This window comes from Mirounga leonina, unplaced genomic scaffold (assembly GCF_011800145.1).
Source record: "Mirounga leonina isolate KUSES-001 unplaced genomic scaffold, KU_Mleo_1.0 Mir_101595, whole genome shotgun sequence".
Classification (NCBI taxonomy): Eukaryota; Metazoa; Chordata; class Mammalia; order Carnivora; family Phocidae; genus Mirounga; species Mirounga leonina.
In genome coordinates this window covers 8,677,785-8,705,519 of record NW_023270158.1, presented here as the reverse complement: position 1 = coordinate 8,705,519, position 27,735 = coordinate 8,677,785, and the positions used below count along the sequence as shown (strand labels likewise).

The following is a 27,735-nucleotide window of genomic DNA, read 5'->3' as shown; positions in this document are numbered from 1 at the left end:
TCATGTTTTATTAAACAAAGTAACAGGCAGAATCATTTTCTGTAACATGTAATCATGTTTATGAAACTATAACAAACATTGCAGGTAAACAAATTTAAAAATAATCATGAAAAGAAAGATAAAAATTGCATGCTGCAATTTGTGAGGTATCATACCTCAAAATGACAGAAACACATTTTTAGGAGCATTTAACCTTTAAATTTTGAAATTACTTTTATAATTCAAATTCATTTAAAAATTTTCACTAAAGTCTTTAATGCAGAAAGAAATCTATTTCCACATATTCTATACAAATTACAGAAAAACACAATCATCTTTCAGCTGTTACCTTTGGGCATTTATCTGCATTTCTCTAAATAACATATTTTTATTTCTGCTTGTTAATTTCCCAGATTTGAATATTATTGGTTGACATCCCAGAAAGGAAAATGAAGATTTAGTTTCCATTTCTCTCCATCCATACACGTTCAGATTTGCTGTCTGTCTGTTCTCCTATTACAGTTATATCATAGTGTAAGTTGATGCAGCTTTCATTGTTTACGTTGAACTATGTAAACACTATCTGTAACTGAACTGCATAATATATTGTGAGTCTTTTTTTCCATTTCTTGCAATGTATTTTCCCCTGAAGCTAATAATTACCTTGTATTTTAATTAGTTCACTTTTTGTGCACTTGTCAGTAGTTCAGCTCCTTTCCCAAATTATCTAAATCTTGCCTTAGTGCATTGAAATATATCAGCTATTTAGTTCAGTTCCAAATTGGACTACTTTCCATGAGTGGTACATGTCTGTCATTCCAGGATACCTGTGTTCCCGAGATCCAGGTTTTCTGCATTGTATTTCCTCCTCTTTTCTGGTTTACACCCTTCATTTTGGTACAACACATGTTTTGGTAGCTAAATAAGAAAGGGAAGCCAGGAGATAACATTTGGAGATGTTGCATACCTGAAAAAGGTTTTATTTGATAGTTCGGCTGAGTATAGAATTAAAGCTTGGATATAATGTTCCCAAAAAAGTTTGGAGGTGTTGCTCCATTGCCTTCTAGCTTTTTGTGTTGTTAAAAAGTCAGAAACTGTCTGATATCTTTTTTCTAAAGATTTATTTATTTGAGGTGGGGGAGGGGTGGAGGGAGAGGAAGAGAAAGAATATCAAGCAGACTCCTGCTGAGTGTGGAGCTTCATGAAGGGGTCAGTCTCACAACCCTGAGATGATGACCTGAGCAGAAATCAAGAGTCAAATGCTTAACTGACTGAGCCACCCAGGTACCCCAACGGTCCAGTTTCTGATCCTTTGTATGTAACCTGCTTTCCCTTCCCCACCCTCCCAAAGTTTGTAGTATATTCACTTTGTCCCAGTGTTGTTAAATTCCATGCCAGTGCTTCTTTGGTGAGGGCCTGCTTTAATGTATTATTCTGGGTAGTTAGTGAGTCCTTTCAATCTGGAAATGCATCTGGAAAATTCTGTATTTTTTTTGCTGGCTTTCTCTCCATGTTTTCTCATCTCTCTTTCTGGAACTCTATTACTATTAGTCATATTGAAGGTTGGAACTTAAGGCTTGATCCTTTACTTCCCTTTTTCTTTCATTTTTCATTTCTGTCTTTTGCTTTACATTTTGGAAATTTTTCTTCATTTTATCTTCTAAATTTTTAATCTAGCCTTTCATTTTATGTTTATTCTCCAGAGATGAACCATCCAGTCTCTTTCTTGGAGCATCAAAGCTTGGCTGCTGAAATTCTGGAGCTGATGGCAGAGAGATTAGTGGTCTCAACATTCAGTAAGTGAATTTTCCTTTAATTCCCTGATTTGCTGTATGCTCCCTTACTTTCCACTATGCCTAGTATTCCTTTAGGGCCCTGTAAGTTCCATCTCCAACTTCTCTACCCTGCTCTTTTAGGAGTCTGACCTCTTTGGAAATTACCAACTGGGATTGGGTTTGGCCAGTGGGAGGGAAGTGACTCTACACCTGTATTACAGGGAACAGAATGGCCCTTCTGTACAAATGCTTTTCTTGCTCGTGGTTGATGTCTTCTCCCTGCCCTTCCAGTCCTGCTTTTGGTAACCACTTCCTTCTCTTGGTAGCCCCAGGTACCTCCCCATACCATGGATGTTAGTTTTCCTTTGTCAAATTAAAATAGATATTTGGGTCATGTGTAAAGTGAAAGTACAGATATATTCTGCATTAAAATAATGAGACATGTGTATGGAACTTGCAAAATATATGTTAGGAGGTATTTGGGGATGATTTAATTCTTGACATAGAATTCCTCACAGAAAACAGTAACTTATTTGGAATTAAAATAAGATTTCTGTAATTGAAATTTAGTTTATGCACAACTTTATACAGTATGTCAACTGATTAAGGCAGACATGAAACTGAGAACAAAGAGGATTAGTGACAGTGGGAAGTTTTTCAAATTGAGTGTGAGGGCTGACAGATTTTGAATACTCCCATGGAAGAATTTATACTGTCTAATGAGTGTAGTTTTACCATTTTGGTTTAAAAATTATACTCTTGAATCCTTAGCCAAATTAAGTGATTTTGTTTCCATGGATTGATGAGGATGTAGTTTTATAACTGTAGGGCATGGCTAAAATCTAATATGGCAAGCACTGGAAAAACACATCCTCTTTTACTTTTAAGGCTCTTCAATTTGTCATTTCTGATTAAGGAATGGATTGGCTCTTCTGGTCAGTCAAATTATCCCAAGAGCTATCTCATTACTAGGAGATTTTCCCATGAGATCACCATCTGTTTTATTCCTATGCATTATGGGCATTTCAGTTTTGATTCTGGGTTAAGACTCGGGCTCTACAGTGCATCACTACCAGACTGTACCTTTAGTAAGGTATCTCAGAAGCCACATGTGAATTGGATCATAGAGAAAGGAATTTTAAAGGGAAATTTTAGCTTAAACTTATCTGCCAAAGACATTATCATTTCTTAATCATTGCATGAGCCACAATTCATATAGTGATTAAATTCATGCTAACTAAAAGATTCAGTCTGTTTCAAGGCTGTTTATTAAAGCAGTTATTCTCTTAAGTAAAAGATGTTAATAGGGAAAATCTTCATACTTACTGGCATAGGGGAAATACAGTGGCAGTTTACCTTGGAAATTTCAATGATGGTGAATTTTTAAATTCATAGTGTCTACTAGAACCTTGTTACTCAAGATTTGGTCAGCAGATCAGTAGCTTGGACATCACCTGGGAAATTGTTAGAATTGCAGACTCTCAAGATTTGTCCCAGACCTTCTAAATCAGAATCTGCATTTGAACAAGACCCTTAGGGCATTTGTGTACATATTAAAATTTGAGAAGTATGAGAATAAAGTATAATTTGGTGGTCATTGGAAACCTGAAGATGCACTCACATCTGGCTCAGGAGGATCTTACTTTCCACTGGTAACAGTGCTTTCAAAAACAGCAACCTGCAGCACAGAATTTTTTTTTTTTTTTGTATTTTATCCTGGGGTTACATGGCTTATTTTTAACTAAAATATTAAGATGAACTAAGAACATATAACATTGTAGATGATGTTATAATTTTGAAAATATGTAACTAAAATACTGGTAGGAGCAACTTTCTAAATGGGAAAGACTTCTCCCTGTCTGATCTTCCCTTACATCAACACATCCATGTTCTATTTGTAATACTGAATTTCTTCTCTGAATAAAGCCCAGGCTGTCCCCTTCTCCAGAAGGCACACAACATTACATTTAGGGGCTGAGATAATGGAACTGCTTCTTCCACATATCTCTAATGTGAAGTGTTTGGAAGAATTAATCTAATTTACATTGCACTTACAAACAACAAATAACACCTTTTAAACATGCTATAGAAAGATTAATTGGAAATTTTTGGAAAGAATAGTTTTTCGTTACTTTGTTTCTCCTTTATTTGAAATCTCTGAACACCTAAAGTATGCTAGAGTAATGTAGCTCTATAAGGGGCAAAGTCCTCTATAGCCTGGCTGTCATATACTTCTTCCTTTGCTTCAATAAACATGTATTAGTTATCTACTGTGTACCGCAAATGAGAATACAGACTAAATCTCCATTCTAAAGTTGCTTGCAATCTCATAGAGAAGAAGGTCAAAGACAGCAGTACAATGCCATATTGTAAATGCTATAATAGTATTGGCAACACATGATGGAAAATAGAGAAAGAAGGGGCTAATTCATTCCTGGGAATCGGAGACTGATTAATAAAAGAGGTGACGGCCGTTGGCATCTTGTTAGTGTATGATTTATGATACAAATATGCACAAATGTTGGCTTGTGCTCTTGGAGAAGGTAGTTGAATGAATCTTTAAGTAGAGCCAAGCCTAATATTGGCAGGTTCGATTAGACTGAACATTGTCCAAAATATAATTTGATAGACAAGATTAGAATGAAATGATGTCTGCTAACATAGTAAAACAAAAGTAAATGGTCCCATGAATGAGTCTGAATGATTAGCATTAAAATATTCCCCTCCACGCCCTGAGCAGTTGTAATATTTGCTGCAATGGAGATAGCGGGGCATTAGTAGGATAATCATAAAGGTAACAGCTGACATCTGCAGTTTATAAAGTACCTTCATACTCATTATCTCATTTAATTTTCACAATAACCACATGAGGTAGGTGCTATTTGCATTTCTTAGTTGAAACATTTGTCAAAGTAAGTAGCAGACCCTGGATAGGAAACCAGATATTTAAGACTCCAAGGTTAATATTCTTTCTTCTAGAACTAGAGCTCTCAAATCTCAATAGAAGTATAGAAGTCTCTATTAATTCCAGATGTTATAAAGAAACTTCTCCCCTGGCCCGGGGCAGCTTCATTGGTGAGCATTTCTGAAAGGCTGGTATTGAAAGTTGGGCTTTTCCTCTAAAACAGAAGCTCTTATTTCCCCTGCCAAATCCAGTACTCCTTCTTTACCCATTATCTTAGGGTAACCAGCACACTATGGTGATTGAAAGTGGGAGATAAAGGCATAATGGAATTGAAAATTACTCTCAGGTTTTTAACTTGAGCATGGATGAATGGTGGAGCCTTTAAGGGAGATCAAGAGTAAGCATGGACTTGGGTTTCAGGAGCAGACCGAGTCATAGTACTGTGAAATTTGGGAATTTGGACCAATTTAGGTCCTGTTTGTCATCACTAAGTGGTTAGGCATAGCACCAGGTGTCTTGAGTAAGTGGCCCTCCTGGAGCTGAGAGTCCTGGGTTATGGTTGGGTATTGTCCATCTCAGTTGGAGGGGGACCTGACCACTGCCTGGAACACAAGCACAGTTGGAGGAGTTCGCACCAGTCAGAGAGGATGTCACCTTTCAGCCAGCAGTCTGATCAATGCAAGGGGATTGAGAGACAAATCAGAAAACCAGGGCTTAGAGCTAAGTCAAGTGGCCTGGGCTAACATGGCAAGGTCAGGGGAAAAAGAGTCATGTTAATGACATACAGGAATCCTATTTTTTTAGGCGGAACCCGGTACAAAGTATGTGTTGAAAATAGAAAGTTCTGGGGCGCCTGGGTGGCTCAGTCGTTAAGCGTCTGCCTTCGGCTCAGGTCATGATCCCAGGGTCCTGGGATCGAGCTCCGCATCAGGCTCCCTGCTCGGCGGGAAGCCTGCTTCTCTCTCTCCCACTCCCTCTGCTTGTGTTCCCTCGTTTGCTGTGTCTCTCTCTGTCAAATAAATAAAAATCTTTAAAAAAAAAAAAAAGAAAATAGAAAGTTCCTCCCAGATATGTCCAGCTTATGATAAAAATCACTTGCTTTTAATTTTTTTTGATGTTAGGTAAGAGATTTTGAAACACTCCAGCATTATTTAGGGCTAGCTCAGGAATCATCAGGTTTAAGTTCACAGGTTTGGGCAAAGCTGAGGAAAGTGTAATTTGTTCTGTTCAATAGGAATGGATTATCACACATATTAAAACATAATTTATATCATGTATTAGTTTACTAGAAATACAGTCCAGTGGCAAAAATCAAATCCATCAGATTTAATATAAAATTCTTTGATGGTATTTGTGGTCCCTCAAAGATGTCCAGGTCCTAATCTCTAGAACCCATGAATATGTTACCTTATATGGCAGAAGGGACTTTGAGAATAGGATTAAGACTAAGGGTTTTGGGATAAGAAGATTATCCTGGTTTATCCAGGTGGTCCCAATCTGATCTCATGAGTCCATAGAATCTTCTGGCAGCAGGAGAAAGACTCAATGAGCCATTGCTAATTCTGAGATACAGGGATCTGCTTTTAAGGAACTGAATTCTGCCAAGACCCATGATGATCTAAGAAGAAGATCCTTCAGAAAGGAACATAGCCCAGTCAGTGCCCTCATTTTAGTCTGATGAGACTGACCTGCTATGTCTTTTGGGCAAAGTGTATAACCTCTTCATGCTTTTATTTTCTCTTCTGTAAAATTGAGATGGTAGTACTTTTCTCATAGGGTGGCTGTGAGAATTAAATGTTGATGAGAATTAAATGATGGCTTCCAGTGGTCAATATAGAGGAAGAATTCAATAAATGGTGATTATGATTTTTTTGTTGTATTCTACAATTGCTCCTTCTGCTGCTATCACCATTGCTACCATAATCAAATTGAGGAAAACAGGTGTTTTGGAAAAGTATACATACCACAGTTAAGTTAAAACTCAGACCCACCTTACTACCTGGAATTTATTATGGTCCAGTACCTACTGTTTAGCAGTTAACTTTGCAGCTGGTTCTGTCTGTGTCTCATATCTCATCCTGATGAACTTACTCAGTCTGAGCCAATTTTTATTTTCCCATTAGTCTTTAAGACAACTTATAAATGTTACATCATTTTGCACAAGTTTTCAATCAGGTTGACTGCTGAGTCTTGAAGTCTGTCTGTGTGGCTTAGTGAATAGACTCGTGTATAGGTGTGATAGATGCTGTTTTCAAAGATGGCCTCAACGGTATCTCCCATCTCATACACTCTTTTGTACTGTAGTCTGCCATGCCCCCATCAAAAGGTAGAGTCTATTTTCCCTCACTTTGAGTTCTGTCTGTCCCCATGACCAGTTAGGAATGGAATACCGCTTGAGTGATAACTGTGTAACATCCAAGGATGAACCTTAGGAGATCTGCAGCTTCCTCATTTGCCTTTTTGGAATGGACCTTTTAGAACCCACATATCCCATGTTGTGAAAAAGCTCAAGTAGTTATGTGGTGAGTCCTATCCAGAGGAGAACTAAATCCTTCAGCTGAAACCCTTGGCTGAGCAACCATTTGGCAGCCAGCCATGTGAGTGTAGCCATTTTGAACTTTCCAGATATCCCTACATCTCAGCCAACGTCACGTGAACTAGAAGAAATGCCTGGTCTGTTTACAGAACTATGGAAGATAATAAATGGTTTTTGTAAGCCACTAAATGTTGGGAGGCTTGCTATACACCAATAGATAAATGAAATACTAAGTTCACGTGACAAATAATTTTCTTTGGAATCTCTAAGTGCCCATGGCAATCTGTGGCTATAGAATTGCATAATTTTGCTAGTGAGGACTAGCAATGCAGGTATTAAGCACCATTTGGAATAATCTTTGCAAGTTTCAAGATCCCTTTGAAGAAGTAGAGGCTGAAGAGGGGTGAGGAATAATGAATAGATTTCCAATACTTACCATTTAGTGTGAATTAAAGTAAAATTTCCTTCTACTGATGTCAAAGATTCCATAATATAGTGCAATGTATTACTTTTTCAGCTTCGCATCCTCACAACTCACCTTTTGTTTTCTTACTACCATTCCTTCACTCCTGTGGTTTCCTCTGCTTAAAAGGCCTCTCTGATGTTGAATTTCTTGATGAATACCTAGTTATTGTATGAAGGCCAGCTCAAATGCCACCTCCCTCAGAAATACATCACTGAGTCTCTCAGTCAAAAATTCTGTGTATGCCAGAATATGACATAGTATCCAAATTAGTTAGTAGGCAAAATAAAAAATGGTGCCTAACTTGTATACATGAACTATAGGGATATAGATTGGTCAAATGTCTATTGAAAATACCAAATGTATCAGTGGAGTTACACATGCATGTTTAAAATTACATTATGTAAGATACCAGTTATTATTTTAAAATTGCTTTGTTCTGGTCTCACAGTTTTTGAACATTTTTATTCAGTCTCTACACCTTCAACATCATTGTCTGCATGATCACGAAAGTCACTACTTCTGTTACTCTTACATGGTCTTCCAGAAGATACCCTTTTCTCTTCCACTGATATTGTTCAGAATATTCCGCTTCCTGTGATACTGCTAGTAGAAACTTTAACCCACACTGCAAAAAAACCCATTCATTCCTACGTGATAAGAGCAGTTTTACTTCTTTCTTTTCTTTTCTTTCCTTTAGGCATATATTAGTGATTTCCACAAATTAATCATGTGTCATCATTTGCAAATGTAAGGTCACATGCCCCAGGAATAATTACTGAATCAAGGTCAAATGTATTCACCTCTTTAAAAAACTCATTATTTTAGCTGAAATTGATTGGCATTTAAAACCCGTGTTTTCAACCCTGGCTTCACCCTAGAATTGCCAGAAAAATATTAAGAACTATGAGTAGTACACCCTGGTGGTCCCTTCCGCAATATTATAATCTAATTTATCTGGGATGGAGCCTCAGAATTCTAGTTTTTGAAATGTCTCCCGATGATTCTAATGTGCAACCAGAGTTGAGAACCACTGATCTAAAAGTAGTCTGGTTAGAGTAGTGGTTCTCAAAATAAGGTCCACAGACCAGCAGCAACAACATCAACTGTGTATTTGTTAGAAATTAAAATGCATGGGCTCTACCCTAGACCTAAACAGAAACTAGGGGGGAGGCTCAGCAATCTGGGCTTTGACAAGCCCTCCAGGTGATTTTGATGTACACTAAAGCTGGAAACCCAGTGATTTAGGCTAATGTTGGAATAGTAATTTGTTCTCCAAACTAATTGATAAGACAATATGTAGCATGACAAATTTATAAAGAATCTAATATAAGGGAGAAGTAATTTGGGGGAAAATGACTTGCCTAATATGCAGACATGTATAGTAACTTCTTATTTAGTGCCCTAACTCCTATAGTGGTTTAACTGTATATCTTTTAAGCACTGGGCAATGGGTAGACCTAAGAATTCTCATACGAGAGATGACTAGCTCTGTGTATCTTGAAAGGACAAGCAGATGTTTTCTACCCAGAGGTACCCATGAACTTGGGGGCTACAGAATAGGTGCATATACAAAACAGGTATTTTGGCCCTAAAATCCTATATGTCTCATTTAAAAAAATATATTTTAGGATGATGTCATTCACCAAGATATCTTAGGGCCCAAGTAGAGGCAGGTAAGACCCCGAAAGCACAAAACTCCTTTATAGTGGTAATTTGAGGATTCAGCCACTCATGGCTTATTCAGTTGTACAGACATAAGAATGTAGTGTTTTAGTGTTAATCTCAAGGCCTTAATTTAGGAATTACAAACCTTTGGTTTCCACTCTGGAGAAGGAATCAGTAATAACTTTAAAATACCCTTGAGTTTCCTTCTGCTCATTTATCTCCCAGATCTTATACTTCATGTTTACTCTCAGTGATATCCTTTTTCTTCTAATAATTGACTTCTGAGATTTATAAATTCTTGAAAGCATGGCGAAAAATGAAAATCTCTTTGAGAACAGGGGCAAATAATTTTTTAAGAGAGAGAAATGAAAAGATGCAGTTATTGTTTTTAAAGCCAGCGGCAGATTGTGCTGGCAATAAAGGTAAGTTTGTGCAGTGCTTTATGGAATTGAAAGTTTTGTCTTACTTTCCCTGCATACTTAGAGAGCCTATTCATCTGTCCTTTCAAAACCACCAGCGTTTTTATAAACATGAAAACACAACCAAAAAAACCCTCAAACCTTTAATTGCTGTTGAAATATGCTGTAGGAAAAATACAAGGCTGATGATGTGTACACTGAACTTTCATTGCTTTGTAACACTATTAGAAAACACCTTGAGATGGCACCAATTTTGATCACGTCTCTCCTTAGGGAGTGCATGCAGGAGCAATCCCACTAGTTTGCCTGAGATGTGAAGCAAATTTCTTAGAAAGGATAAGGGGGACATAGACAGTTGTCTGCTGGGGTACCTGGATGACTCAGTGAGTTAAGCGTTTGCCTTTGGCTCAGGTCATGATCCCAGGGTCCTGGGATCAAGCCCCGAGCCCCACATTGGGCTCCCTGCTCAGCGGGGAGCCTGCTTCTCTCTCTCCTCCTGCCCCTCTCCCTGCTTGTGCGCATGCCCTCTCCCTCTCTCATACAGAATCTTGTTTTTATTTTTTATTTTTTATTTTTTTAAAGATTTTATTTATTTATTTGAGAGAGAGAGACTGAGAGAGAGAGCACATGAGAGGGGGGAGGGTTGGGAGGGTCAGAGGGAGAAGCAGACTCCCTGCTGAACAGGGAGCCCGATACGGGACTCAATCCAGGGACTCCAGGATCATGACCTGAGCCGAAGGCAGTCGCTTAACCAACTGAGTCACCCAGGTGCCCAGAAGAATCTTGTTTTTAAAAAGAAGAAAGTTGTCTGCTATGTACCACACAACAGACCTGGTTGCTCAATACCACCAATACAACCCCAGTCTGCTTCTAGTTGCCTTCCTATGCCCAAAGATGGGAGTATTAAAGATCACATTACCCAGATCCCTTTGAAACTGGCATTTCTCATGTGATCCAGCATTCTCTCAAGGAGTATATGCACACTGGACATTAGGAAGTCCGAAGCAAACACCATATGGCATGGCCCAGCAGTTCTTTTGATATGCATGGTGGAGAAATAACTTGGTTCTTAGGAGGCATGTGTGGAGAGGTTGGTATCATTGGTATCAAGTAGAGGGCAGTGACAAAAACAGCATCTGTGTGTTTTCCTGGGACACTTCTATGATATGATTGAAATTTCTCTTGGCTACATGGCTGTTGGCTATGTATCATCCAAACTCATTTGTTTGAGTCCTTTCCAAACTACTTGAAACATCTGGCCTCTACAGGTTCAAAGGAAAATTTAGCACCCAGGACAACTTGGAGTTTTTTTTTTTAAGAAGGGAAGGGATATTATAAACAAGGTAAATGCTTGGAAAAGAATAAAGTGCATTTTCCATCTGATTCTCTACATCACCCTAAACTCCCATGCTCCTTCACCCTTCTACAGTTCTTTACATTTCCAGTGCCAGTGCTTGTGTCTTGTATCGAAATGAGTTCTGGAGTCTCATAAGCTGAGGTGGCGTCTGTGTTCCATCTCTTACTAGTTAAGTGACTTTTGGTGAGTCCCTATTCCTCTCTAAGCCCACATTGTAAAACGACATCTTCCTTATTCATATCTGTGTACCATCATGTTGTTTCTTTTAGATGACTTACTTGAAATAGATAGGAATCTTTGTTACTCCACATCAAAACAAAGCTGATGGAACCAACTCAGACACGTCTATGCATGCACATACCTGTATCTAACTATGTCAGTTTCCTTGGTTCTCCTTTGAGGCCGCCATATATCATGTTTGTAATCTGTAAGTCACAGGCACTTGAAAGTAGACCTGACTCTACTCCCTTTAGAATCTCTATCCCTGCTTTTAGGGGAGTCCAGGGTCACCTAGAGCATTTATGTTTAATAGGTAGGCTATTAAAAGGAGGCTTATGAAGGAATGGTGACAAGACTGGTGGAGAACCAAGGAATCTGATAGAGCCAGGGTGTGTGTGTGCATGCACACATGTTTGAGTCTGGTTTATTTGGTGGCATATCAGGGCAACTCAAATTAAGATTTCCGTTTGTTTTAACTGATGTTATATGTGAATTATATATGAATATGAATGGTAAAGGTAGGATGTTTTACAATATCAAAATAAGAAAGACTTTTTTTTTTATTCTTATGTTAATCCCCATACATTACATCATTAGTTTTAGATGAAGTGTTCCAGGATTCATTGTTTGTGCACAACACCCAGTGCTCCATGCAGAATGTGCCCTCCTCAATACCCACCACCAGGCTAACCCATCCTCCCACCCCCCTCCCCTCTAGAACCCTGTTTGTTTTTCAGAGTCCATCGTCTCTCATGGTTCGTCCACCCCTCTGATTTCCCCCGCCTCATTCTTCCCCTCCCGCTACCTTCTTCTTCTTCTTCTTCTTTTTTTTTTTTCTTAACATATATTGCATTATTTGTTTCAGAGGTACAGATCTGAGATTCAACAGTCCTGCACAATTCACAGCGCTTACCAGAGCACACACCCTCCCCAGTGTCCATCACCCAGTCACCCCATCCCTCCCACCCCACCCCCCACTCCAACAACCCTCAGTTTGATTCCTGCGATTAAGAATTCCTCATATCAGTGAGATCATATGATACATGTCTTTCTCTTTTTGACTTACAAAATAAGAAAGACTTTTAAAAAGATAATTTTTTAAATTTCTTAATTTTATTACTGAAGTATAGTCAACATACAATGTTTAGTTTCAGGTATACAACATAGTGATTCAACAATTCTGTACATTACTTGGTGCTCACCAAGATAAGTATAGCTACCATCTGTCACCATACAATGTTATTGCATATTATTGAATATATTCCTTATGCTGTACATTTTATCCCTGTGACTTATATATTTTATAGCTGGAAGTTTGTACTTCTTAATCTCCTTCACCTATTTCATCCATCCCCTCATTCCCTTCCCCTCTAGGAACTACTAGTTAGTTCTCTGTATTTGTGAGTTTGTTTCTATTTTTTTGTCTGTTTTTTAGATTCCATATATAAGCTAAATCATATGGTATTTGTTTTCCTCTTTTTTCACTAATATTCCATTTTGTATATGTGTATACTATATTTTCTTTATCCATTCATCTATTGATAGATATGTGGGTTGCTGCCATATCTTGGCTATTGCAAATAGTGCTGTAGTGAATATAGGGGTGCATATATCTTTTCAAATTAGTATTTTTGTTTTATTTGGGTAAATACCCAGATGTGGAATAGCTAGATCATTTGGTAGTTCTGTTTTTAATTTTCTGGGGACCCTCCATACTATTTTCCCAGGGGCTATATCAGTTTACATTCCTACCAGCAGTCCATGGGGGCTACCTTTTCTCTACATCCTCACCAACACTTGTTATTTCTTATAAAACGATCATTATTTATTCCAAAAGTGTTTTCAGATAGGAAAAGAAAGATTTTATTTTTATTTATTTGAGATTGAATGTGAGTAGCACCTGGGAACTGCAGAGGGAGAGAGAGAATCTTAAGCAGGCTCCATGCTCAGCACAGAGCTGACTCAGGGCTCAATCTCACGACCCTGAGATCATGACTTGAGCCAAAATCAAGAGGCAGATAGATGCTTAACTGACTGAGTCACCCAGGTGCCCTAGGAAAGAAAGATTTTATCTCACTGCCAGTGATTTTAAAGCAGAGTTGAAAGATAACTGAAAAGGGACAGGGATCTATAATGTACTGCTGGAGGAGCAACCATCTACAAAAACTGTGATGATTGCAAAGGAAGATCTCTCATCAGTCTAGGTGTTTAAAAAGCATTCCCAAAGCAATATTTCATTATATATATAAACATTATCTCTCTCTCTCTCTATCATCATCTCTCTCCATATATATATCACGTCTTCTTTATCCATATAAAGATATGGATAAATCCATAGAAATTCCATTTCTATAAATGAAAAGAATGAAATCTTGTCATTTGCAACGTCATGGATGGGCCTAGAGGGTATAATGCTAAGTGAAATAAGTCAGAGAAAGACAAATACCATATGATTCCACTCATGTGTGCAATTCAAGAAAGAAGACAAATGAAAAAAAAAAAAAAGACAAACAAAAATAGACTCCTAAATATAGAGAAAAAATAGGTGGTTGCCGGAGGGGAGGTGGGTGAAATAGATAAAGGGGATTAAGAGTGCACTTATTGTGATGAGCATGGAGTAATGTATAGAATTGTTGAATCATTATATTGTACACCTGACACTAATATAAGACTGTTAACTATACCTCAGTAAAAATTTTTTAAAGCATTCCTGAAAGAAAGATGGATTATAGAAGAAGCAAGAATTAGAATTACTTAATTATTAGGTATTTTTATAGAATAGAATGAAAATGATGAAGAAGGAAGTAACCCAACAGCTACATAAGGAATAAGGCATACCTAGCTGCTTTGAATCAATCTGTCTTCAGAACTAGGTATATACAGGATCCATCTTACAAGGATACAGGAAAATGTGTTTGTACATGATAAAACACATAAAATATTCTGGAGAATTTTGGGAAAAAAATGTCTGCAGTTAGAGAATACGTATGTTACTAGTAAACAGTAACTTTTGTCTGTTGAAATTATAAAACCAGTTGTAAATGCATTGTGGTTGCGCATTCAGTGAAGAAAACCATGATTAGTAGAAAATAGCATAGGTTCACTAATAATAAGTCATGTCAGACTAATTTTGTTTCACATTTTTAAAATTGTAGATGGAAAGATGAGAGAAAACTTCATAGACAATGTATTTTGATTTAATTAAAATATTTTATAAAACTATTTTATGGAATCCATGTAGAGAAAACAGTGGAGAAACGCATGCTGGATAATATTCAGTTAAATGGATTTATGATTTGTCAAACAATTTGAGCTTCTTATCCCACCCCATGTATAGTCCTTACTTCAAAACAAATAAGATGTATAATATCTTTGCCCTTGGTCTTGTCCTACTCAACATTTTAATGATATGTATAATGACATAGAAGGCATACTTATCAAGTTTGCAGATGACATAAAGCTTGGAGCAATAGCTAATACGCTGAGTAACTGAATCTTAATTCAAAGCAATCTTGACAGGCTGGAACTCTGGCCAAAGCTAACAAGATGAAATTTAATGGTTATAAATGTTAAGTCCTGTATTTAGGTTCAAAAAATATCAACTGTACAAATGCTGGATGAGAGAAAATTTGGCTTAGAAGGTGTTTTTATGGGGGGGGAAGCTTATTTTTTCTGCGTATAAACACAATTTGAGCCTCCTTTTTCTATTGACAGAAGTCCATACACTGAAAAAATATTTGTTATATCCCCACTATGTGCCAACTACATTCATTATCTTATTCAATTCTTACAGTATCTCGCCAAAACAGTTATACTTATCCTTACTTTATGGGTAAGAAAACTAATGAGTTTGTCCATCTGTATGCTGCTATTAAATGTTAGAACTGCAGTTCAAATTTAGCTTTCTCTTTGCAGGTTCAACATTTCAGTATAGCTTTGCGGTATCTTGTTAGAAATGTAGAATCTCAGGCTTCTACCCCAGACTTACTGAATCAGAATTTGCATTTTTAACTAGATCCTGAGGGGAAAGGTCTGCATGGTAAAACTTAAGGAGCACTGCATTGTATCACACTTGCCTCAGGTTACCATTATAGAGACAGGATATTACTCAACATTTTGGGAGGTTGGCTTGTTGACCATGGTGGGAGCAAGCCTCAGGGGGTAGTATTATTTTTCTATCCTGTCAGTAATGATACCTGCACAGGTTAGATAACACCTGAAAATTCTTACTCATTTCTGGGTGCCAGATTTTAAGATGGAGTCTTAATAAACTGGCAGGTCCAAAAGACAATTAAGTGATGGGAGATGTTAAAAACAATTCCTCAGAAGAAGAATGAAAGAAATCATGAATGTATCTGAGAAGAGTCTCAAGGCAGGATAGTCTTTTTTTTTTTCTCCAAGTATTTTGCAAGGTGTTCTTAGGAAAAAGGACTTAAAATGTCATTGGTTTGTCTTTTCCATTCTTTTTTTCTCATCAAATATTTATTGCACACCTATTGTGTACATGTTATTGAACCATACATATCATTAAATAAAAGTAGAAAAAGACCAAAGGCAGATATATTTTACCTTTATTTTTTGGGGGGCAAAGACTACACATAGGGTTGGGTAAGGAGCTTGGCATTATGATAACTATTGTGAGCAGGAAAGACAAGGTGGCTGTTCTAAAGGAGGTAACAACCCACTGGTTATTTAGTAAACAGTTCACTATTTGTGTAGGTGATATGCACTTAAATAAACACATGCCAATATTTCAGAAAATGGTCGGTGTTCTCCAAGTAATAAAGACTTGGAGGAAGCTAGTTTAGTTTGAGGGATCAAGTGGTCAAGGAAGGCCTCTCTGAGGAGATGACATTTGAGCTAAATCCTGAATGACAAAATGGAGGCTGCCATGTGAAGAGCTAGTAGAAGAGCATTACAGATGGAAGGAAGCTTAATGCAAAAGTTGAGTAAGAGTAAATGCAAATGAGGAAGGAGCAAGCCTGGCATGGTTTAGGTTAGTCCCAAACTGGGCATTCTGAGGTTGAGAGGGCCAGATGTCCAAAGGTAGATTTTGATTCATGGAGTTTGGAGGACCTTTCTACCAATGTCAACATCCAGTGATGAAATAAATAGTGAGCTCCCTGTCACATTCTGTCACATAGCCAGTGGAGGCTAGATGATTCATCAGAGAAGATTCAGAGCAGAATCACAAGGAAGAGATTGGAGGTGGTGTTCTCCAAGTCTTATCCACTCTAAAAGTTAAGACCCTGGTTAACTATCATTTTAAAGGTTTCTAAGAAAATATGTTTGGTCCTTATCGTTATAGTTCTACCTGTAAAAGAAAAGTTGCTTTTCAAAAAAGCCTGCATTACTACTTTTCTCCTTCTGCCTACTCCCACCCCTGCCGTGTTCATTTCCCCTCTCTTATTCCTTCCCCCCTTTTATAATTGGTTGCATAAATCAATCCCAGGGGAAATTATGACTATAATTAAAACATTATATTAGCTTAATTACGAATAAATACCTCCTCCGCAGTTATCTCAAGATTGAATGTATGCAGTGATGGCTAGAGTACCTTATTTCTCCTCTGTGTCACTCTCAGCTATGGTGGCAGACTGAAACAGTAACTGATCGGTTACCATGGTTTCCAATGGAGGCAATGTAGCATGTAATTATTGCATACAGCTATCATTACTAAATTCTGTATGGCATTTTGATGTAATTCAATAAATAATTTGAGTCATAACTCTAGAAGAAGGGTACAACTGCTTGCAGGGTAATATTTTAAGAAAAAATTACATAAAATATTTTTTTCCATACAGCTTGCCTATCAGGGGCAGTGATGAATAAAATTTGGTAGTTGGTTCTAATTGCTTTTGTCTTATCTCAAGAAAAGTTGGTAAAAGGAGGTTTCAGGTGTCTTGATAGGTAAAGTAGTGTTGATTTGGGTGCTAAATGAAGCAAGAGACTTCATTTGGTTTTTAGCATGGTATTTAGTGAGTCTTATTTCTTTGGGTTTGTACATCTTTAACAATGAAATAAAAATGCATGCTTTGTGAAACATGTAATAGAGGAGAAAGACTTTTAAACCAATCTACCATCTCCTCCCTCCCTACAGATTCCAGAGCAAGTTTCCCCAATTTGTCACTGAGCACTAACTAATTAAGGAGTTGTCACTTTCCTGGCCTCCTCTCAGTGCTATGCACACTACAGGATATAAATGTGGGTGTGAGGGTAATTCTTCATTATGTATTCAAGGGAACTGCCAAGTGTTTGCATTTGTATTGTTATCATTTGAAGATAAATCATTTCAATTTATTTTAATAAAAGGCAAGCAGACATGTATCTGCTTTAAGCTTCTTCATGCCATTGATAACCCCCACTCAACTGATTTTTCCAATCACTTGCTTTCTGTATTACTGTGTGAGAAAGCCAAAGTCTTTTTTTTTTTAAAGATTTTATTTATTTATTTGACAGAGAGAGAGAGAAAGGGAACACAAGTAGGGGGAGTGGGAGAGGGAGAAGCAGGCTTCCCACTCAGCAGAGAGCCCGACGTGGGGCTTGATCCCAGGACTCTGGGATCATGACCTGAGTCAAAGGCAGATGCTTAATGACTGAGCCACCCAGGCGCCCCAAGAAAGCCAGTCTTAACTAAGTCACAAATTGGTACCAACACATGGAAACAGAGAAAGACTGATGCAAATTTGTTTTTAATCTTTTTATGAACTATGTATTCTTCTGTAAGGTTTTTAATTCATCAGGAATAATCTGGAATACTTGTAGGAATCTTCTCATTGACTTCTCTATCTTATATGTTCTTTTCCTTGTCTTTCTCAACCACATGCATGATGTCATAGGCTCTTTGTTATTCAAGGTGTGAGTAGATATAGAAAAGTAAAAGAAAACTGTTATTATACACAATTACTTCTCTCACAAAGTGTATGGTCTACCTGAGGGAAATGAGAAGCACACACAACATAGACAGCATAACAGCAAGAAAACAGACATTATAGTGTATCTGAACTGTGTTTAATACCTTCTCCCATTTTACCTGCAGTGCTAATTCACCTCTCTGGGTCTCTGTTCTCTAATATGTCAAATGGGGATACTCAAAGCTGGCTAAGAGTGTGCATACAAGGATTCAATCTGATAAAATATGATATGGATATTCAATAGAAATAGAACCAAAAATAATGATGAAGGTCAAATATTTCACAGAGATAATGCACATCATGTAGTTGGGTAGGAAAAGGGATTGGAGTGATTTTGGGAAGACATCACAAAGTAGGGTTTAAACTTAGACCTCAAGGGGTAGACATGTCTCAAGGTATGAAGCAAGGCGAATCTTTCAGGTGAAGACAATAGCATACAGAAATATGTGGATATCTTCACAATTGATTTTTTCTATCAATATGACCTTCTTTAAAAAATTATTTTAGTGGGGCGCCTGGATGGCTCAGATGGTTAAGCGTCTGCCTTCAGCTCAGGTCATGATCCCAGGTTCCTGGGATCGAGACCCACATTCGGCTCCCTGCTTGGCGGGGAGCCTGCTTCTCCCTTCCCTCTACTGTTCCCCCTGCTTGTACTCTCTCGCTCTATCAAATAAATAAATAAAATCTTTAAAAAAAAAAAAGAAAAAATTATTTTAGCATAGAACTGTGTTTTATTTTTTAAACTATATTTGTACTTACAGATCTGCAAGGTTGTGTTGAGATTTTATTAGGTTGTTGTCTTACTATTTTAAGAATCAGTGAGCACATTCTCTATTTCCCACAAAGTATTAGGTGAAAATATCTTAAGGCATTACTCTCAGGACTGCCAGGAAAGCAATACACAAAGGGCCAAATATAAGCAAAATATGGAAAGCGGAAGTCTTCTGCAACAGTTTTGCTTTGGCCTACTGTGTTCTTATGTTCCTTTCTCCATTCCATACGTTTATTCCTTTTATCCAATAGCTTCATGTTGTGTCTTGCCTGTGCTCTCCAATCCCAGTACAGTAGTGGGGTAAATGAGTATCATTAAGCCTAAATGATGACTGGCCACAAACATGGTACCACTCAGGGAGTATGGACATTTTCAGAGTCAGGGAAGAAAGAAAAACAAAGCCTTCATGGTAGGCCCTGTTTTAAGTGCTAACTCAGTATTACTTAAAGTATAGAGCACCAGTGAAAACTCCAACTTCAAATAAGGCAGATAAGCTAGCCATCTGTATTTAAAGTGGGGCAATGGTTAGGTCAAATAAGAATGGGTATCTAATTCACTATGCTTTTAAGGAGAAGAGAGGGCAGTTGAATAGACTCTTCCCTTGGGAATGGACCTTCATGGATTTCATTTGGTTGAGAGGCAGCTCTGTCTTCAGAGTCATGGAAGTGTCTCTTTGCCTGTCCCTCTCCCCATTGTATCTGCTGAGGGATGCTCTGAATCCCTCAGGGTGGGTGTTGCAAGTGAATGCTGCTGGTAGGGCAGACCAGTGTTGAAGAAATTTAGTTTGGAGATCTGCAGTAGACACTGTGATATACATCCTGTATCTCCTTTCACGGAAAGATTTGTTCTCTGAATTGCTAGGAGGACTACCAGCAGAGAGCCTCCCAATTTTCAGCTCCTTCAAGGATTGTCATCAGATGGCATCTTGTCTAATATCTTGGCCCTTCCTGAGGTGGCTTACATTCTTTGACTGATAGATGTGGAAGTAAAAAGGCATGGCCCTCTTGCTCTACCTCAGGACCACTGTGTTGGGGCCATTCTAGCTGCAGAGCTCAATATGGGTTTGGCTGAAGCTGCCATTGGGCATGGGTTGTAGCTGAACCTCTCTGCATACTTCTCCTTCCTTCCCTCCTTTCCACAAGTGTTGGTAACAAGGGCACTCCTTAATGAATGCCCTGTGTGCTAAACTTTATCCTAGAGGGTGATTACCAGGGCTCCCAACTTGCAGTAAGATCTTTTCTTTTAGGTAAAGTCAGTTTCCCACTCTGTAATGTGGGACACTTTGAGGAAACAGAGGAGTTTGTTGTATTGAGATGTTTGTTCTCTCAGCGTTCAGCATGACTGGGTCTGGCCTAGAGCAAATGGAAGCTGAAATGGTCATTCATAATTGCTAGATGCTCATTCATAATTGCTAGATGCCTTGACCACTTAACCAAGGTGCTTTGCAAGCAGTTTGATTTTCTGTATGAGCCATGCCCTTTAAAGGCTTGTGAAGGCACTGTGTTTTCAGAAATCCTCCAAAGTTCCCCTGTTATTTCTAGGAGGTATAGTTAATTTTTACTATTAGACATTATCATCTCAAGGTTGACACATTTTTCAGTTAAACAGTTGGGACCTGAAAAGAAGATCCTAAAATTCTGATCATAAAATATGGTAGTTAAGTTTGTTTGAAGAATAAAAGAAGATAGGAGTTTATACTGAACATGGAAAAGTGTCTAGTTAAGGAGACTTTACAGATACTTTACAAGTAAATCAAAATAGCTGAAGTTTATTCTTTTAGACTGTACTCTGCTATTGCTTTCTCTTTTTCTCTACCACCCACTCAGATTTGTTGATCTCCAAGAGCTGCACATAGCATTTTTTAATAATACATTATATTAATTTCACAGCTACACTTTAAATAGTGGCACAGCTACAGTTGTCATTGAACAGTGTATGAAATAACCTTGGAGTAGTAACTTATTTATTCTTACAGTGATTCAGGTTTAATTGTATGTGGGCTTTGCCTTAACTTATAAAAGGTATTCGTATAATCCTCATTAATAACTGTAATTCTAGAAGTTAAGAGTTATAATAGTTCACATTTTGATAACACCATTCATACTAGTACCTGAAGTACTTTGTGAAAAAGGAATTCTAAAGGGCAGAGCTGCTATTATTTGGGTTTTAAATATTTGTAGTCTTTGGATAGAAGGAATCATTCTGTAGTGACTTGGGTATAGAGAAGAGTTTCCCTTTGTTTACTTTAGCTTCCAACAACGTTGCCTCCTTTAGAACATAAAAGAATTGCTTGGCAGTGTTGGCAGGAGATGGGCAATCTTGTATATGTTTATTATTATTATTATTCTTGAAGTTATTGCAATATTATATTTAAAATTATCTGCCATTGGTGTGTGGGAGCTGTTTCCCACCACCTTGAGAGAGCTGATTGTGGCACATCTATTCTTAGCACTGTGTCCAGTCACATCATGATGGTATCTTGAAATTAGCTATGGTGGGACTATTTATACTACTCTGTAAGATAGAAATCAGCACCCCATCCTAACAGAGGCAGTTATTAAACATTAACCAGTATATCACTGTTACCTACTCATACCCTTCACATTTCCCCTGAAAAGACATACAGATGGCCAATACATGAAAAGATGCTCAACCTGACTCATCATCAGTGAAATACAAATCAAAACTACAATGAGATATTATCTCACCGCTGTCAGAATGGCTAAAATGAACAATACAGGAAACAATGTTGACGAGATTGAGGAGAAAGGGGAACCCTCTTGTACTGTTGGTGGGAATGCAAACTGGTGCAGCTACTCTGGAAAACAATATGGAGGTTCCTCAGAAAGTTCAAAATAGAACTACCCCACGATCCAACAATTGTACTACTAGGTATTTACCCAAAGGTTACAAAAATACTGATTTGAAGGGACACATGCACCCTGATGTTTACGGCAGCATTATCAACAATAGTCAAATTACGGAAAGAGCCCAAATGTGCATTGACTAATGAATGGATAAAGAAGAAGTGGTGTATCTACACAGTGGAATATTAGCCATCAAAAAGAATAAGAGCTTGCCATTTGCAATGATACGGATAGAGCTAGAAAGAATGAAATCTTGCCATTTGCGGTGACGTGGATGGAGCTAGAGAGTATAATGTTAAGCAAAATAAGTCAGTCAGAGAAAGACAGATACCATATGATTTCACGCATATGTGGAATTTAAGAAGCAAATCAGATGAACATGGCGGGGGTGGAAAGAGAGGCAAACCATAAAAGAAACTCTTAACTATAGAGAACAAACTGAGGGTTGCTGGAGGGGAGGTGGGTGGGGGATGGGTGGAATAGGTGATGGGCATTAAGGAGGGCACTTTTTATGATGAACACTGGGTATTGTATATAAGTGATAAATCACTAAATTCTACATATGAAACTAATATTACACTCTATGTTAAGTAACTGGAATTTAAATAAAAACTTAAGAAGAATGGGTAATAACATCATTTCTAAAGTTCAAGAGAGTCTGGAATCTGGAACCTTGATGAAGGCTGGATGAACTCACAAGTTTAGGTACCTTTGGAAAGGCAACTCCCTGCATCTTATCCTATGCATCAGGCTAAACATTTTCCAACATGAATGCCACTTGGTAAGTGTTTTCTATGTCCAAGTTTATACTCATTCTAAAAAATAAACCGGAAGTGCTTTCCTCAGGGGTTGAGGTAACTTGCCTTCTGGGTTTGAAGGTATTAAATGAGTTAATTAATATGTGATGAATCTCACTAGACTCTTGATATAAATAATTTACTTAGCTTTAAGCATGTTCCTTCAAGGTGGAGCTACAGGGTGATGAAGGAGTATCCAGCATTTGCAGAATTGAGATAGACCGTCATCTGTCTATTCAGAATGGTGGCCCAAAATTTGGAAATCTTGCCTATGAAGCCATTTTCTTTGCCTCCCTCAGTGTGTCAAGACTGGCATTGTCACAAGACAAATCTGAAGCCATTAAACTTTGTAGGTGATAAAGCCATAGTTTAAATATAAAATATGAAACTTTCCATGTATTTATGCTTGGACTTTCATACCTAGGAGGTTTATAGTAAGTGTACACGCTCATATTGCTCCTCACTGAGCTCTTAATAGTTATTTACTTTAAAATATGTCACTTACCTCTAAATAGTCCCTAAGTATTACACAGAAATTATAAATTAGGCAGTGCATTTGGCTGTAATACGTAAGTATTCTACACAAAAAAGATGAAAGCTTGGAGTAATAAAAACTAAATGAACTAATGATACACATAGAAGATTGTGAAACGATGGCTAAAGGGAGCAAGATCACAGAGAAGTCCTCTTCGGAAGCCTAATTAGCTAAACAGAAAAAGTAGTTTGTCAAAGGCTAAAAATAAGCAGAAATCAGACAATTAAAAATCAGAGAAGTTTATGCTATCAACATGAAAGTGACAGAAAAACAATTCTGTGTTCTAGTGCAGCAGAAAATACACTTAGCAAAGGAGGAGTCAGTAAAATCCTGGCAAGTCTTTTTTAATACCACTCAATTTGAGGTAAAACATAATAAAGGGATGAAAAAAACACTGGAAAAAATCCAGAAAAAACCTTTGTGACCATATGCACTTAAATTCAGGGGCAAGAAGATTGCAAGTCTTATTTTCCAAGGAAAGCAAAGTTCGGAAAACAGTCGGAATGAACTGGGCCTTGGTACAGCATTACAGAAGGGGAGGAGCTCAAATTTCCTGACAAGTGTTTCATACCATTCAAACCAAGTGGTGATTCCTTCTACATTTCCAAAAACCGGAGCAAGGATTGAAAGCACTCAAACTGAAGCTTAGAGGAGCAGGAAAAAATCTTAAATAAGGTGTGAATGCTGTCAAGGGGAATTTACTCAAACATGTGTCTGAACTAAAAGTTAAGTGTGCAATACATTAAGTATGAGAGAGATGAAAGGAAGTGAAATAGCTATTACAATATAGTACAACAGGGGCGCCTGGGTGGCTCAGTCGTTTAGCGTCTGCCTTCGGCTCAGGTCATGGTCCTGGGATCGAGCCCCGCATCGGGCTCCCTGCTCGGCAAGGAGTCTGCCTCTCCCCCTCCTGCTCCCCTTGCTTGTGTTCCCTCTCTCGCTGTCTCTCTCTCTGTCAAATAAATAAATAAAATCTTAAAAAAATTTTTTTAAAAGATTTATTTATTTGAGGGGTGCCTGGGTGGCTCAGTCATTAAGCGTCTGCCTTCGGCTCAGGTCATTATCCCAGGGTCCCGGGATCGAGCCCCGCATTGGGCTCCCCACTCTGCGGGAAGCCTGCTTCTCCCTCTCCCACTCCCCCTGCTTGTGTTCCCTCTCTCGCTGTGTCTCTCTCTGTCAAATAAATAAAATCTTTAAAAAAACAAAAAACAAACAACAAAAACAATATAGTGCAACAAAAACAGAAAACAAAAATCAGTAAATGAAAGGAAAGGAGTGAACGTAGTAAAAACCAAACTAAAAGAACTCAGTCTTGAAAAAAATTAAAACTAAGATATAGAAGAAAGTATTGTAAAATTGTTTATGCTGAGGAATAATTTACAAAGAATATTAAATAAAAGTAGAAAAACAGGGTAAGAAGATAAAAGAGAATAAGATGTAAAAGAAGATTGTATAGTAAGCAAATTGAGAACTAAGATAACACGTTATGAGATTACAAATGAGAAAGCTTAAAATGAGATTTTATTTATTTATTTTTTAAAGGTTTTATTTATTTGTTTGACAGAGACACAGGAGAGAGGGAACACAAGCAGGGGGAGTGGGAGAGGGAGAAGCAGGCTTCCTGCTGAGCAGGGAGCCTGATGCGGGGCTTGATCCCAGGACCCTCTTGAACCGAGCAGAAGGCAGATGCTTAACGACTGAGCCACCCAGGCACCCCTAAAGTGGGATTTTAGTATAAAAGCTGGCAAACAAAAATTTTCAGACATACGGTAGAGGAAAAGAGACTAAAACTTCAAGGAGCATACCTCAGAGCAGGAAAAATTACTTGGAGTCAGCGACACTGAAACATATTCTGGTTAACTTATTATACTTAACAATAAGATCTCATTCTTAAAGAATCACAATTATTCACATATTCAGAAAGAAAAATTGATTCGCAATATAAAAAAAATTAGGGCCTTCTCAGAATCCTTCATAGTAACATTTAATGCCATGAGACAACAGTGAGATTGCTACAAGTTCCACTGGAGAAGAAGGTGGGACCCAAGAATATTATACAGAGCCAAGTAGTTATTAAAACAAAAAGCCACAGCAGACACTCCTAGACTAGAAAGAACTCCAGGAAGTCTTAAAAGTCAAAACAAAAACTCTCAGCAATAATATCAAATTACTAGATTAAAAATTTAAGGAGTTGTGGCTACAGATGGAATGTTTATGGGCATTGGTGATAAAGAAGTTTAAGTGGGATGACCACTTTACTTTCCATTGTGTCTGGTCACATCTAAACTCAAAGCAGGTGCATTTAAAAAGTAATTACTTGAATCTTTAAATATTTTCTAAAAATTTGTTCTTTAATATTCTTAAATATAGCACCGCTCCCATTTTGGGCTAGATGAATCTTTGTTGTAGGGGCCGTCATGTACATTGTAGGATGTTCAGCAGCATCCTTGGCCTCTACCCACTAGATGCCAGTAGCACCCAGTTGTAACATCCAAAAATGTCATCAGATACTGCCAAGTGTCCCCTAGGCTACAATATTTCTCCTATTTGAGAGCCACTGGCTTAGATAAGTCTTTCAGAAGCAAGTATTTTTATGACTAAGGAACAATTATAATTATACTCAGCATTTCCTTGATTTTCACCTTTGTTCTGTTATATTTTACTGGAATTAAATTTAGTATTTCAAAAACAGTAGCTTGTATGTTATATGAATCCACTGTTAAAGTCATTTTGGCTATTTATCTGTCTATACCTATCAGTTGATCTATCATCTACCTATTGTTTATCTTTGTTTTTTTAAAAATATTTTATTTATTTATTTCACAGAGAGAGAGAGACACAGTGAGAGAGGGAACAAAAGCAGGGGGAGTGGGTGAGGGAGAAGCAGGCTTCCCGCTGAGCAGGGAGCCTGATGCGGGGCTTGATCCCAGGACCCTCATGACCCGAGCCGAAGGCAGATGCTTAACAACTGAGCCACCCAGGCACCCCTGTTTATCTTTCTTTGTATCTGTATATGTGCACAGGGAGATACTTGTAAAATAACACTAAATGTCTGGTTGATGACATTTTTAGGTTAATTGTTTTTATACTATTGCTTAATTTTTTTAAGTGATGGAAGATATGTTTCAGAAAAAAAAAGCTGTTACTCTAAAAACAATATCCTTAATTTTGCTTGATTCATTTACTTAATGACAAAGCATTGTCATTAAGTCTGAAAAATACACATAGACTTTAATATGTTTTACTTTATGGAATGCAACTGAATGGAATAGTAGAAAAATGTGTTAAAAATTGATAATACTGAAAACTTAAAAACCACAAAATGCTTTCTGTCAGCTTAACAAATAAAAATATACCTATTCACTGGAATTGTAGTCATATATTGATAACAAGATTGTAGATAAATACTTTTTGTGGATAAATATTTATTACATGGAAAGTTGTTAATGCTATATTAAATTAAAAAATAGATCTTAAATGTCCCTACTATATTATGACTAGTTTATATAAATAAAGTATTATATAGGCATAGAAAAAGATGAATTATGCACATAAAGGTTTTTATCTCCAGGTGATAGGTAATAGGTGGCTTTTATTTCTTTCTCTATAATATTTCTATTTTCTGTATTGGAAACTTTATTATAGTAATTTTATAAATTTATTTTCCATAATAAATTTATAATTTGTCTTTATATATTTATAAATATATATTTTTTATAAATTATTTTTCATAATATTATAAAAGACACTTTTAATTTCAAAATGAAGATAGTATCATAGGTATTCTTGACTCTTAGTATTGGGTGGGAGGGATGGGGTGGCTGGGTGATAGACACTGGGGAGGGTATGTGCTATGGTGAGCGCTGTGAATTGTGTAAGGCTGATGAATTCCAGACCTGTACCTCTGAAACAAATAGTACATTATATGTTAAAAAAAAAAAAAAGATAATAGGAAGGGAAAAATTAAGGGGGGGAATCGGAGGGGGAGACGAACCATGAGAGACTACGGACTCTGAGAAACAAACTGAGGGTTCTAGAGGGGAGGGGGGCGAGGGGTGGGGGGATGGGTTAGCCTGGTGATGGGTATTAAAGAGGGCACGTATTGAATGGAGCACTGGGTGTTATACGCAAACAATGAATCATGGAACACTACATCAAAAACTAATGATGTAATGTATGCTGATTAACATAATAAAATAAAAAAAAACAGAAGAGGAAAATCAACAAACAGGATAAATTCTGCAACAGGCACACTGTGTTAGCATCTGAACTAGGATCTCTATTCGAACGGAAACACTAAGGCAAATTCTATTGCCCTCCCCCCCATGCAAGCTGGTCATGACAAACTGCATGGTAAATATCACAGAGAAATACAGAGAGCAGAAGTGCCACAATATCACCATTTATCACACTGAGTCTGAAGTGCAATTCATGACATAATGCCCGAAAATTTTTCACAAGTACTGGCTGAAAGGGTGTATTAAGTATATTAAGAGAGATCAAATAAATTGACAATCATATGGAACTTT

At 37.5% G+C, this 27,735-nt stretch overlaps 1 long non-coding RNA gene across 1 annotated transcript in view; it reads left to right on the top strand.

The window, feature by feature from the left end:
* The window catches only part of LOC118007710, a 621,984-nt gene that overhangs the window by 555,224 nt on the left and 39,025 nt on the right, over window positions 1-27,735 (top strand). The window contains exon 3 of the long non-coding RNA XR_004678464.1: window positions 1,683-1,775. This is a non-coding gene — a long non-coding RNA (uncharacterized LOC118007710). The remainder of the gene's footprint in view (window positions 1-1,682; window positions 1,776-27,735) is intronic.